Source organism: Dasypus novemcinctus, chromosome 1, assembly GCF_030445035.2.
Source record: "Dasypus novemcinctus isolate mDasNov1 chromosome 1, mDasNov1.1.hap2, whole genome shotgun sequence".
NCBI lineage: Eukaryota > Metazoa > Chordata > Mammalia > Cingulata > Dasypodidae > Dasypus > Dasypus novemcinctus.
The window spans coordinates 105,426,085-105,442,031 of NC_080673.1; positions in this window are offsets into that span (position 1 = coordinate 105,426,085).

The window sequence follows — 15,947 nt, forward strand, 5'->3', positions numbered from 1 at the left end:
CTGAAGTCTGTTGAGGCTCTGGGCCTGGGTGTCACATTATCAGTCCAGAGATTCGAATCTCCTACATATATCTTAAACCCAGCACTGACTACAATTCCAATAAAGTAGCATGCAAGTCTTGTGAAAAGAGATCCCCTCTGAGTCCAATTCCATCATGCAGAAACACCAGCTCCAAAGAAGGGCTATCTGTCATGGCAGTGAACCCCTTCTGCCATGACCATAGAACCCGTGGGTCTCTTTATCCTTTAAAAGAACCAATACCTGGGGTTGTATCTACCTTATCTGTCTCTTAGACTCTGTTCAGTTGTACATAGGGGTATTCCTTCTGACAACCTCCAGACTCTTTTTTAGAGACTCACAGCCTTATAATCTCATTTCTCCTTTCCATTTCCCCCTTACATTAGGTCAAACAGCTTCCCGAAGTCATGTCATTACATGTAGACAGGTATATTCTGCTGTTCCGCATTGAATCTTTAATTCAAGGTCATTTTCTAGTTGCTTCTTCAGCTGGTATGTGGTAGTGATCCCTCGGTGCCAGGGAGGCTCATCCCCGGGTGTCATGTCCCACGCTGGGGGGAATGCATCACATCTACACGCTGAGTTTGGCTGTGAGAGTGGCCACATTTGAGTAACATGCAGGCTGTCAGGAGGAAACCCCCAGGCACAATGCTACTCTAGGCCTTGTTCTTATTGCAGGTGTATAGGCTCAAAAGTGTAACCATTAGTATCACGAGCCCACTGTTGGGCCCTCCTTCCTTCCTGGTTCTTGCCATTGCACCTGGAGGATTGCCGCTGCTCTCCCAGGGCCCACAATAGTGACCCCCCGGCCAGGAGCCCAGTACCCCCCCAGCTGTTGTTTTTGTTTCCACTATGAGTATATATAGACATTACCATATACCCTGGGCATATGCCCTGTATAACTCCCTGTCAACCATATATATCCTGTCAATAACATCCCATATCAGTATTCCTCCGCTGCTATTGTTGAACCACTCTGTGATCCAAAACTTCCCATAAAGTGAATCCCAACATAATGTCAGCTTCAGAAGAGTCTTAGATCACCGAAATTCATATATACAATATACAGTATTTCCCCAGATCCACCATAAAACCTTTTCCCTTGCACAGCAATAATCTTTTAACTTATTGATATCATATTTCCTGAAACTGATGTACAGATTCCAACACTATAGTTTTCAAACAAGGTGACATTTGTGCTTACTATGTGGTCCATATTTTAGGCTGTACAGTTTTCTAAATTTTTTAGTTATCCTATGTTTTGTCTTATGGTTTTCATTATTAGTCTGTCGTCCCTTATATGTTTTTGGTGTAATATTAGCTGTTTTATATTCATCCTTGTGTACTCTCACATAACTCCTCTTTTGCCCCCTTATTTACCTTTGTTCCATCCATTCCACATCCATTTTCCCCTCCCCTTAGGGCCCACAACGCCTGCCAATCTAATACCCTGGGAGCCGTCCTTTCTCACGAGAGATACAGTTCTCTCTATTCAACGGCATTAGTCTTCCCCAGGATATGGGTCCACCCCACCCAATGGTAGAACCCACCTTGGCAAAATGAGCCTTCAGCTATTCCCTCCGGGGTCCGTCACTCATCAGACCATACCCCCTGAGCGTCCTAACCAGGTAACCCTCCTACTTATACTTTGATACGTTTTACTCAACATTTAGTTCTCAACGAACTTCTGACACTCTCCCATATTTGTATGTTGCCCCTCCCTCCCACCTATTTCTTGGACAATATTACCCCTCTTCCCATCCCCAGCCCCCCTCAAACCCAGAAAACCCCACCCGAAGGTAACCCCTTGCCCCCATTTTGTCCCTTCTTTGTGCTCATATTTACCTCCAACTCATCACAGATTCCACCCCTGCAGACATTAACTCACATCCTTCCTCCACCCCCCGATTTCCTGTAAGCCACTTTTCCAGACTCTAGCTCTCTGAGGCAGTTAACTTATTTCATATCATTGAGGTCATATAGTATTTGTCCTTCAATGCCTGAGTTGCTTCACTCAACATAAGATTCTCAAGGTTCATCCATGTTATCACGTGCGATTGTAGTGTATTGGTTCTTACAGCTGAGTAGTGTTCCATTGTGTGTATATACCACATTTTATTGATCCACTCATCTGTTGATGGACATTTGGATTGATTCCAACTTTTGGCAATAGTGAACAATGCTGCTATGAACATTGGTGTACATATATCGGTTTGTGTCCTTGTTTTCAGATCTGATGGGTATATACCCAGCAGTGGTATTGCTGGGTCATATGGCAAATCTATGGATAATTTTTTGAGAAACCGCCAAACTGTCCTCCAGAATGGTTGGATCCTTCTGCATTCCCACCAGCAATGGATGAGTGTTCCCCTTTCTTCACATCCTCTCCAGCATTTGTATTCTACTGTTTTTTTCATGGCTGCCAATCTTATGGGAGTAAGATGGTATCTCATTGTAGTTTTGATTTGCATTTCCCTGATTGCTAGAGATTTGGAGCATTTTTTCATGTGCTTTCTAGCCATTTGTATTTCTTCTTTGGAGAAGTGTCTGTTTAAGTCTTTTTCCCATTTTTTAAATGGGTTGTTTATCTTTTTGTTTTCAAGATATATGAGTTCTTTATATATGCAAGTTATAAGTCTCTTATCAGATATATGGTTGCCAAATATTTTCTCCCATTGTGTGGGTTCCCTTTTTACTTTCTTGACAAACTCCTTTGAGGTGCAGAAGGCTTTAATTTTGAGGTAGTCCCATTTATCTATTTGTTCTTTTGCTGCTCGTGCTTTTGGTGTGATATTCATGAAGCCATTTCCTATTACAAGGTCCTGTAGATGTTTCCCTACACTGCTTTCTAAGGTCTTTATGGTCTTGGCTCTTATATTTAGGTCTTTGATCCATCTTGAGTTGATCTTTGTATAAGGTGTGAGATGGTAATCCTCTTTCATTCTTCTACATATGGCTATCCAGTTCTCCAGGCACCATTTGTTGAATAGGCCATTCTCTCCCAGTTGAGAGGGTTTGGTGGCTTTATCGAATATTATATGGCTATATACATGAGGTTCTATATCTGAACTTTCAATTCGATTCCATTGGTCTGTGTGTCTCTCCTTATGCCAGTACCATGCTGTTTTCACTACTGTAGCTTTGTAGTATGTTTTGAAGTCAGAAAGTGTGATTCCTCCTATTTCGTTTTTCTTTTTCAATATGTCTTTGGCTATTCGGGGCCTCTTTCTATTCCAAATAAATTTCATAGTTAGTTTTTCTAGTTTCTTAAAGAAGGCTGTGTTGATTTTTATTGGGATTGCATTGAATGTGTAGATCAGTTTTGGTAGGATAGACATCTTAATAATATTCAGTCTTCCTATCCATGAACAGGGAATATTCTTCCATTTATTTAGGTCTTCTTTGATTTCCTTGAACAATCTTGTATAGTTCTCGATGTATAAGTTTTTTACCTCTTTAGTTAAATTTATTCCTAAGTATTTGATTTTTTTATTTACTATTGTGAATGGTATTTGTTTCTTGATTTCCTCCTGATCTTGCTCATTATTGGTGTATAGATGCAGCAATTTTTAATGAACTGGGAAAACTAACTGAATTATTTGGAAGGGAAAGTGGCCTCAGAAAGCTAAAGTCATATTGAAAAATAAAAATGAAATCAGAGGAATCAAACTACCTGACTTTAAAACATACTACCAAGCTGTAGTTGTCAAAATGGCATGGTATTGGCACAAGGACAGACATATTGACCAATGGAACCAAGTAGAGAGTTCTGATATAGATCCTCACATATACAGTCATCTGATATTTGACAAGGCCACCAAATCCACTCAACTGGTAGAGAATGACCTCTTCAACAAATGGTGCTTGGAGAAATGGATATCCATATTCAAAAGAATGAGAGAGGAATACCATTTCACACCTTATACAAAAATCAACTCAAAATAGATCAAAGATCTAAATATAAGAGTCAAGACTATAAAGACCTTGGAAGACAATGTAGGGAAGCATCTACAGGAACTTGTAATAGGAAATGGCTTCATGAACTTCACACCCAAAGCATGAGCTACAAAAGAACAAATAGATAAGTGGGTCTTCCTCAAAATTAAAGTTTTTGCACTTCAAAGGAGATTATCAAGAAAGTGAAAAGACAGCCTACCCAATAGGAGAAAATATTTGGTAACCATATATCTAATAGGAGCCTAATATCCAGCATTTATAAAGAAATCCTATGTCTTAAAAATGAAAAGACAAACAACCCATTTTAAAAATGGGCAAGACATTTAAACAGATGCTTCTCCAAAGAAGAAATTCAAATGGCTAAAATGTACATGAAATGGTGCTCAATATCACTAGTATAAGGGAAATGCAAATCAAAACTATAATGAGATGCCATCTTACACCCATTAGACTGGTGGCTATTAAAAAAACAGAGGATTACATGTGTTGGAGAGGATGTGGAAGAATGCGAACCTTCATCCACTTCTGGTGGGAATGTAGAAGGGTTCAGCCATTGTGGAGACAGTTTGGGCATTCCTCAAAAAACTAACTATAGGTATGCCATATGACCCAGCAATTCCACTACTGGGTATATACACAAAAGAAAGGAAAACAAGGACATGAAAATTTGGAATCAACCCAAATGCCCATCAACAGATGAATGGATAAACAAAATGTGTTATATACATACAATGTAATACTATTCAGCTGTAAGAAGGAATATAGTACTAACACATGGGATAACATGGATGAATCTTGAGGACATTATGTTGAGTGAAGCAAGCCAGGTAATGAAGGATAAATACTACATGACCTCTCTGATATGAATTAAGCAAAGTAAGCTGTCTCAGAGAGCTAGAGACTAGAAGATAGACTTACAGGAAATGGGAATGAGAGAAAGGTTGTGAGCTGATGCCTACATGGGCAAAATCTTTGATAAAGGAGAGGTAAATAGTTGTGCAGTGAAGGGATAAGATGGGGGCATGGAGATCCTATTGGGTGGGGCTTTGCTGGCTTGAGGGGTCTAGGCTTGGGAGGGTAGGTCAGATGGATGGAATTTGGGGGAGGGTTGGGGAAAGCAGGTGAACATGGGAGATAATGTGGTTGAAACTATAATGTTGCTAAAACTCTTTAGAAAATATAATAAGGAAAGGTTATTGGTTTAAGGTGTTTGATGGGGGGCATCTGGCAGAAGGTGCACCTGGGGCATGCTTCTAGGGAGGGTGTAAGTGCTCACCCTGTCATAGTGTGTTGTATCAAGGGATGAAGACCCATTAAATGAGTGGGAAGGTGTTGTACCCACATTCTGGGGAGGCCTGATGTTCTCAGAGGGGAGGATGTCACTTGAGATCATGGGTGGCTCCCAATGGGGGAGGACAGACTAGTGTGTCAAACCTTCAGGATTGTTCCAAGTATCTAAAATCTTGTCCTTCAAGCAGTGAAGCTTGGTTGTCACTGTAGGCCCCAGGGGGAGGAGGAATAGAATAGATGGAAGTGGGGGCAACTGGGGGGCCAAGGAAGTATTCTACAAGATCATGCAATGATGGGTATTGACCATGTTAAATTTAACCTAAAATTTATAAAAGTATACAGTATAAAATGTAAGCCATAGTGCAAGCCATAATGTAACCAAAACTTTATAAAAGTGTACAGTCTAAGACATAAGCCATAATGTAAACCATAATGGAACGATGGTTAGTAGCTATGTTTCCCTATCTGTACATCAGTTGTAGGAAATGTAACATCCACATGTAAAAAGATCATTGCTGGGGAAGGGGGAAAAGGGTTTGATGCTGCGTATATGGGAGTCCTCTATATCCTATATGTGACTTTACTGTGACCTTAAACTTTTTTGAAGACATAACAAAAAATTTCTTTAAAAAAGGATGTAAACACTGAGGAAGAAATGGAAGAGATTGCCTTGCCACAGTACATTCAGGGCAACCCTATTAAAGTGACGAAAGGTAAAATATCAAAAAACAAAACTTTATGATATTTTTCATTTTTTAATTCCTTAATTTATTTTTTACTTTTAGTTTTTCTAAATTATTATATATTCTATTTTTAATCTTTCAACCTATCATTATTATTTCATTTTCCTACTGATTGAATTTGACAATGTATCAGGCTTCATTTTTGAAGAAGTTTTGGATTACAGAGAGGTTCAACTATGGCAGGGGAGGAACACTGGTGTGGGGTGTCATTGATGGGGGATGCATGGGTGGGAGGGAATTCTCTGGCATGTATATGGGGTATACAGGTATGTTCGGATATTCATTGGGTATTGTCATAGTGGGTAGAGTTACACACAGCAACTGAGTGAGTGCTGAATTCTCATCCTGAAGAGCTTTGTTGCATTCTCCAATGGAACGGCAACAATCTCCCAAGTGCAAGGGAAAGACCAGTAAAGAAGGATGGTCCAATAATGGGCCCTTGATACTGATGACTATGTTTATGAGCCTGTGTGCTTGAAATTTCAACTAGGCCTAGCATTGCAGGGTGCCTAAGAGTTACCTCCTGAAAGCCTCCATGTTACTTAAATGTGGCCACTCTCTAAGCCAGGCTCAACATGTAAATGCATTACCTTCCCCCCAGCGTGGGATAAGCCTCCCTGCTGCTGAGGAATTACCACCAAGCACCAGCTGATTATGCAACTAGAAATAAACCTTGAATAAAAGGAGAAATGGTAGAGACAGATGAGTTTATATGGCTAAGAGACTTCAAAATGAGTTGGGAGGTCATCAGAGGGGTCATGCTTATGCATGTCTTAGCAGGATCCCAGAGACAGCCAAAGTAGATACAACCCCATGTTGTATCCTAAGGGATATGGAGACACCCAGGTCCTACAGTCATGGCAGATGGCTCTGGAGTTCAGTACCTGGCCAGTGGGCCCTACTTTGGAATTTCTGATCCTGAGTGTGATGGAGTTAGACTCAGATGTGACCTCTCTACAATCTTCTTCTGTCACTTTTTCTGAACCTGTGGTTGGTGCTGAGTTTGGTGTATGCTCAGGAGGCTTGAATTTTGGGACTAGGTGCCAGCTGGGCCCTGAGCCTCAGTAGAGTTGCAACACCTATTCTCTGGTTATTTGGACTTACCCAGGTTCAGGTAACAGGGAGATGAGGACGGTCAACCACCATACCAGGGAACTGAGAGCATCTACAACTGCAAACAGAAGAATCTCGTCCATCAGCCAGGTGGGACCTAATTGCCCTCTCAATTTAGAGATGGAGTGAACATCACGATCCCAGGGTCTTCAGGATGGAGGAATAAAATATGGATCAGAGTAGACTTATTGATATTCTGCTATAGATACAATCAAACTGGAAGTGAAAAGTTGTAAAAAGATATTCCATGCTAATAGCTATGAAAAAAGAGAGCACTTGTACTGTTACTAATAATGTATAAAATAGATTTTACATGCAAAAAGTGTTATGAGATGAAGAAGGTTACTATATATTAATAAAAGGGACAATTCACTAAGAATAAATAACAATAATAAATATTTATGCATCTAACATAGATGCCCAAAATACATGAGACACACCAGCAAAACTGGAGGGAGAAGTAGATGTCTCTACAATAGTTGTTAGAGACTTCAACACTCCACTCTTAGCATTGGATAAAACATGTGGACAGAGGATAAATAAAGAAAGAGAGAACTGGAATAATATGATAAATGAACTAGACCTAAAAGACATTTATAAAGCATTTCACCTCAAAACAGGAGATTATACATTCTTCTCAAGTGTTCATGGATCTTTTTCCAGGATAGATCATATCCTGGGACATAAATTAGATCACAATAAATTTTAAAACATTGAAATTACACAAAATAATTTCTCTGATCATAATGGAATAAAGTTGGAAATTAATAACAGGTGGAAAGGGAAAATTCACAAATATACGGAGATTACACAATACACTCATAAGTAATCAGTGGGTCAAAGAAGAAATTGCAGAAGAAATCAGTAAATACCTGAAGACAAATGAACATGAGAGCAAAACATATCATAACTTATGAGATAGAGCAATAGCAGTACTGAGAACGAAATTTACAGCCCTCAATTATTATATTAAGAAAAGTAGAAAGAGCTAAAATAAAAGACCAAACTTCACACCTGGAGGAACTAGAAAAAGAAAAGTAAACCAATCCCAAAGCAGTAAAAGGAAAGAAGTAATAATGTTTAGAGTAGAAATAAATTAAATGGAGGATATAAAAACAAGGGAGAAAATCAACAGAACAAAAGTTGATTCTTCAAGAAGAGCAACAAAATTCACAAAGCCTTAGCTAGATTAACAAAGAAAAAAAGAAGATGAAAAAAAATAAAATCAGAAATGAGAAGGGTTACCACTGACCCAGCAGAAATACAAGAGATCATAAAATGATACTTTGAGCAACTATATGCCAAGAAACTAGAGAACATTGATGAAATGGATGAATTTCTGGAAAAAAACTTGAACACTGACCTTAAGAGAAATAGAGGATTGCAGCAAATCAGTCACAAGTAAAGAAACTGAAACAATCGTCATAAACCTCTCCAAAATTAAAAGACCATGACCAGATGGTTTCACATATGAATCCTATCAATCATTTAAAGATCTAATACCTATCTTGCTCAAACTCTTCCAAAAAATTGATCAGGAAGGAATACTACCAAACTCATTCTATAGAACTAACATCACCCTAATACCAAAGCCAAGCAAAGAAATTATGAAAAAGAAAAATTACAGACCATTTTTTTCAAAGAATAGTGATGCAAAAATCCTCAACAAAATACTTGCTAAATGAATTGAAAAATTAAAAATTATACATCATGATCAAGTGGGCTTTATACCATGCATCCTAGGGTGGTTCAACATAAGAAAATCAATCAATGTAATAGAACACTTTAATAAATCAAAAAAGAAAATCACATAATTATTTTAATAGATGCAGATAAGGCATTTAACAAAACACAGCATCCTTTCTTGATAAAAACACCCCAAAAGATAGAAATAGAAGGAAACTTTCTCAATGCATATATAAAAAAACACACAGGTAACATTGCACTCAATGGCAAAAGACAGAAAGCTTTCCCACTGAGATTGGGAACAAGGCAAGGATGCCCACCCTCTCTGCTGTTAATCAATATGGTGCTAGAAGTTCTAGCTAGAGCAATTAGGCATGAAAAAGAAATAAAATGCACCTAAATGGGAATGGAAGAAGTAAACTGTCACTATTCACTGATGATGATTCTAAACTTAGAAAATCCCCCCAAATCCACAATAAAACTATTAGAACTAATAGATGATTTCAACAATGTGTCAGGATATAAGATTAATATGCAACAATTAATAGAATTTCTATACACTACTACTGAGCAATCTGCAGAGGAAGTTAGAAAAATTCCATATATACTAGCAAATAAAAGAATCAAAGATTTAGGAATAAATTTAACAAATGGCATAAAGGACCTACGTTCAGAAATCTATAAAACATTGCTAAAAGAAATCAATGATGATCTAAATAAATGGAAGGACATTCTGGGTTAATGGATTGAAGACTAAATATTATTAAGATTCTGATAAAAATTCCAATATCCTTCTTTCTAGAATTAGAAAGGCAATTATCAAATTTATCTAGAAGAGTAATGGTCTCTGAATAACCAAAAATATCCTAAAAATGAGAATGAAGTTGGAGGGATGACACTTCCAGACTTTATAGCATATTATCCAGATACAGTGGTTTAAAAAACAAAACAAAACAACAGCATGGTATTGGCCTAAAGATAGATACATTGACTAATGGAATCCAATCAAGAATTCTGAAATAAATCCTCATATCTATGTGATTTTTGACAAAGCTGTCAAACTCATTCATCTGAGTCAGAACAGCCCAGTTTCATATATTACTTGGAAAACTAGATATCCGTATTAAAATAAAGAAAGAGGACCCTTATTTCACATCTTATACAAAAGTTAATTAAAAATGGATCAAGGATCTAAATATAAAAACTAGAAGCATAAAATTCCTAGAACAAAATATAGGGAAACATTGCCAAGATCTTGTGATTGGTGGTTTCTTGGACCTTACACCCAAAGAACAAGCAACGAAAGAAAAATAAACAAAAACAGATAACTGTGACTGCCTCAAAATTAAATGCTTTTGTATTTCAAATGATTTTGTTAAGAAGGTGAAAAGATAGCCAACATAATGGGGGAAAAATCTTTGGAAACTGTAAACCTGATAAGAGATTGATCTCCATGTTCTATAAAGAGATCACACTACTTAAAAACAAAATGATAAGCAACCCAATTTTTAAAAATGAGCAAAAAATTGAATAGGTATTTTTCCAAAATGGAAATACAAATGGCCAAAAGACACATGAAAAGATGTTCAGCCTCACTAGCCATTAGGGAAATGCATATAAAAACTACGATGAGAAATCATCTCGCACTATGAAGAATGGCCATTATTTAAAACACACACACACACACAACCTAAAATGCTGGAGAGGATTTAGAGACACAGGAACACTCCTTCACTGTTGGAGGGAGTATAAAGTGGTGCAACCTCTGTGGAAGATGGTTTGGTGGTTCCTCAGGAAACTAAATATAGAACTGCCATACGATCTGGCAATCCTGTTACTAGGAGTATTTTCGGAAGAACTGAAAGCAAAGGCACCAACACATATTTGCACACTGATCTTCATAGCAGCATTATTAACAATTGCTGAAAGATGGAAACAACCTAAGTGTCTGTCAACCTATAAATGTATAAACAAGACATGCATTCATGGTATAGTCATATGATGGAATATTGTTCAGCTGTAAGAAGAAATTAACTGTGGAAGCACACGACAACGTTGAGGAACCTTGAGGATAGTGCTGGGCCAGAGATTTTTAGGAGTAATGCTTCCATAAATTTTTGAGTTGCCTTTTTCTGTTATTTTTTTTTAATTTGAAATAAAGTTATTTTTTAAAAATTTGCTAATACCAGCTGACTCAGATATACTTTGTTTTATTAAGAATATACAAGGCTTATTGTTTCTTTTCATTTTCTTTCACTATTTAAGGAAAAATAATATCTTTAAATTTTTATTTTAAAAGGAATCAGAAGAAGGTACATGTAGGACTGGACCAGAATTTTGTTATATTTAAAAATGAATACAGATCTGGTTCTAGGTCGTTGGTTTAGATTGGGAAATATTATTTGTGATTCAGGTAAATTGATCTTACACAAGAACAACATATTTTTAACTCCAAGTTGCCTTGTTTTGAAACTTGTTGCTCATTGGACTTCCCAGCTGGTGCATTTGGCTCCATGACATCGGTGTCAGGTTCCATCAGTCATGATGCTCCACATGACATCATGGGTCACAGGAGAGTTCAGACAATGAACGGCTATGGTGTCACCTCACAATAAGAAGTCTCAGCTGGGGAAAGTCTCAGAAATCTTCCAATTCATAATTAAAAGGAGCACAAATTGGAGATGAAAAGGCCAGCTAGCTGGCTTTCTTGAATTCAATTTGGTTCAAAATTTTACCTAAAAAAATTTTAGAGCAATGGGAATAAACAAAGATGAAAATGATAGGTGCAAGATCATGGCTAGCACAGCTTAGGTTTCATCTCATGAAACAGTTGCTAAACTCTTGGACTTACTTGAAAATTACTAAAAATACATTTAAATTTAGGTAGTAATGCCTACCTTTGATTTCCAATCAATGATGCCATCTATTTTGAGATAAATTCACACATTACTTTTACCTTTCACACAAATGCTTTTTTACTTTTTGTTGTGTTATTTTATTATTGATGCCCTATGTCATATGTGACCCTCAGAACTATGTTTTCATGTGACATCATTTTACATGGAGGAAAGTGAGACTTGGCCAGATAAGATGCAGAACCAGAGTTAAAGAGAAAAGAAATCCAGCTAATAAAGTTAGGAATAAAACAATGGAGTATTAGAACAAGATACTTTCTTAGAAATAATCTAATTTCTAAAGTTTAAAGACTTAAACTACTACAGGATTTCTACTATTTCTCTGAAAAAAAAAGAAGAGGTGCATTGCCAAAGAAATATGAGTATATTCTACACACTCATCTGGAGAATCACATTGTACATTACTATATTAAAGATTTAAGAATTTCTAAAATAATTTTTCTTAAAAAAAGCTGCTCAACTTGTTCCTTCATTTCCCTATGGTACTGTAATATGGTGGTGACAACTCAAATAGATTTGATGTGGTATCTTAACTTTCATCTTCATTTACAGTGTACCTGTCAACTCGATTAGCAACCTCAATGTCCTCATCTGTTAAATGTCCTCATCTGTTAAATGAGGGATAATATTATTCACCAGCTAAGGTTGGAATGAGGATGAAATGAGCAAATGATGATAAAGGTGTTAACTCTACACAGCATCATACACAGTATGTCCTCAATAAATGCTATGTCAATTATATATGTTACACCTGGGATAAAAATGCTTCCACAACTTGGAGTGAAAGCTATGAATCATTTTGAAAAGGAAATTTTAGCAAATTATTAGTGAAACTAAGTGGCATTTGCTTTACATAGGGTCACTAAGAAGACCTGAAGTCTTTTGACTTCTAACAGTGTCCTATTTACATGATGATTAAATGTACTAGGTGACTTGCATAGAAAATGATGAGGGTACAAGATTTGGTATTGTATCACCTCAATTCAGATTTTAATCTGCCAGTTAATTCCTAGTGGCGTAAGGTTGTAAAGTCACTTGACATTTTGAGCCAGTTTTCCCATTTGTACATGGATTAAAACATTATTCTTCCTCAACTCACAAGATTCTTGACGATAATAAGATTATTGAAATGACCATCCAGATCCATGTATTTTATATGTATTAAATGTGCAACTGCTATTGAAAATACTATTATTACATGAACTATAAAGCTATATGTGAATATTAGCTAAAATTATCAGTCAGTGCTGTCAGGTACCTTGTGATTTCTGAGCAGTTGACTCATTATCTGTATTACTTCAATGTCTAGGAATTACATGGAGAAAGAAAGGAGCATATTCTCAGTCGTCCAGGAATTTTTAGCTCTTAAAAAGAATTTAAAAATCTAATCTACAATTCCACGCAATGCAAGAATCCAGTTTCAATTTGCCCTGTGCTTTACTGGGATCTCTCCTTTTTATTCATAGCTCAAACCTTCAGGGTGTCTGTCCCCAAGAAACTCTTGATGTGGAATTGTCAGGTCTACATAAAACTTCTGTCGACACCCATGGGAGTTATGGTCATGGCCGATGGGGTTAACTACCAGGGCAGATGGCCCCTCTTTGGAAATGGTGTTTATGTGTGATGAATCTGGACTCAGATGGGATCTCCCTTCATAAGACTTTCATGCTAATGTGCTGGAGGTGCAATTAATGTTGGGGTTTAAGATATATTTAGGGGATTTGAATCTCTGGACTGACAATGTGATAGCCAGATCCTGAGCCTCAACAGACTCCAGCACCTACAATCTGATTTATTGGACTTACCACACTCAGCTAAGATGGAGGTGAAGAAGGACAACCACCACACCATGGAGCCTAGAGTGATTACAACTGAAAATGGGAGGATTGCATCCAGCATCCAGGTGGAATCTGAGCCTCCTCTTGACATAAAGGTGCAATGGACACAACCAAACCAGTGTCCACATAGAAAAGGTGGCATTGGATTGGGAAAAGTGGACATAATGGACAAAGGGTATGGGGAAAGGCAGGAAGAGATGAGAGGTGGAGGCGTCTTCGGGACATGGAGCTGCCCTGGATGGTGCTTCAGAGGTAATCACCGGACATTGTAAATCCTCACAGGGCCTACATGATGGAACAGAGGAGAGTATGGGCCATGATGTGAACCAATGTATATGAGGTGCAGAGGTGCCCAAAGATGTACTTACCAAATCCAATGGATGTGTCAGGATGATGGGAACGAGTGTTGTTGGGGGGGGGGGGAGAGGGGGGGTGGTGGGGTGGGGTTGAATGGGACCTCACATATATATTTTTAATGTAATATTATTACAAAGTCAATAAAAAAAAAAAAAAAAAAAAAAAAAACTTCTGTCGACAGACCCAGTAGAATAGCAGTACATATTATTATTATTTTAATTCTTCAGACCAGTAAATTGAGGTTCACAAAGGTCAAACAACAGAAAGCTGTCAAGTCAAGATACAAACCTATTTTTTAAAAATTTCAGTGACTAAGGCTGCTACTGCTTTTGAGGTATGAAGAAAAGATAATTTAACAAATGATTTCTAGAGCTCAGGCTATATAAAATCAGTTTTATTAAAAGGTTAATCTCATTTACTTTTGGAACACGAGCCCTGAGGCCATAATATTATGCTCTAAAATATAAATATATACGAAAAGGCTTTATATTAATTAATCATTTTTATGGTAGATTGAATCATATCTCCCCAAAAGATGTTCAAATACAATCCCTGGTTTTGCGGTTGTAAACTCATTTGTAAGTAGGACTTTTGAAGATGTTAATGACATACTGAATCAGGGCAGACCATAATCCAATATAGCTAGAGACCTCATAAGCAGAGGAAATTGGACACAGTAGTAGTAGATGGTGCAAGAGGAGGAAGAGACATTGCTATGTAGTCTGATTGTCATGTGATGAAGGATTGCTGGTAAGCCACCATCAGAATGTTAGGAACATCAAGCGAAGTATGGTTTGCCTACACCTTCCTTCCTTCTTCCCTCCCTCCCTCCCTCCCTCCCTTCCTCCCTTCCCTCCTCCCTCCCTTCCTCCCTCCCTCCTTCCCTCCCTCCCTCCCTCCCTTACTTCTTTCCTCCCTCCCTCCCTCCCTCCCTCCCTTCCTTCCTTCCTTTTTAACTTTCTTTCTTTCTTCTTTCTTACACTAAATTCTTGTTTTTTAAGCCAACCTATTTATGGTTTAGCCTTGGCAAATTAAGACAATTTTTATATTTATAAAGGATTAACAAAACACTTGTTGATTTTTCATTGTGTATGTCTTTTAGAGGAATTAAATTGTACTCTCCCTTAGCATTTATATGGAGATAGAAGATTATGCTGTCTATATTTTTGATCAACTCCAGCGCTACATTTATTTCTTTGCTCTTGTCTTTTATCTCACACACACAGATACATTTATATATACTGGATAGTAGAAATATATGATTCTGTAATCAATATGTCATTCAGGAAAAAAGTATAAGTTTAGGTGAAAATTTTGGGGCAATGGTTTATAATCATAAATTGTTTAAAATTTGGGGGCTTTAAACTCTAAAAGAAAATTTCAATGAATATAAAACAACTTTTATGATCCAGGTATTGTATAGGTACAAGATGGCCTTCCCGACTTGAAGGATGTTAATGATCTGGTAAAAGAGATGGATATAGAGATAGAGAATATTTAACTCTTGGAACATATTGGGATAGCACAGATAATAGGTTCTTTGCCCAGGCTGGAGGAGCAAGCTAAATTTCTCCTAACTCCCTATCTTTTCATTTATTAATCATAGTCATGAGTCTATCAAACACCAGAGAATTTTACTAATCTCTAGGGATGCCACCATAAACAAAATTAGACTCTAATTGATATCATATGGGATAAGCCCTTTGCCCAGACACGGGTGTTCACAGAAGGCTTTCTGAAGGAAGTGACATCTAAATGACAATTGAAGGAAGAGAAAGCATAATCCCAGTAAAGTGGGGGAAATGGAGGGCCCGTTCCAGCTTAGAGAAAAGTACAGAGGAACAGCAGCCTCAATGCCATTCTATAGGAAAAATGGAATTAAGGCAGTTGAATAACATTATTGAGGGAGGGAAAACCATAGACAAAGTCATAGAGGAATATTAAATAGCATTATTCCTATAAGGAAGCACTAGTTTTTTTTTTTTTAATATGATCCCATGCAATTCTGCAGTCAACTCGATAGAGACCTG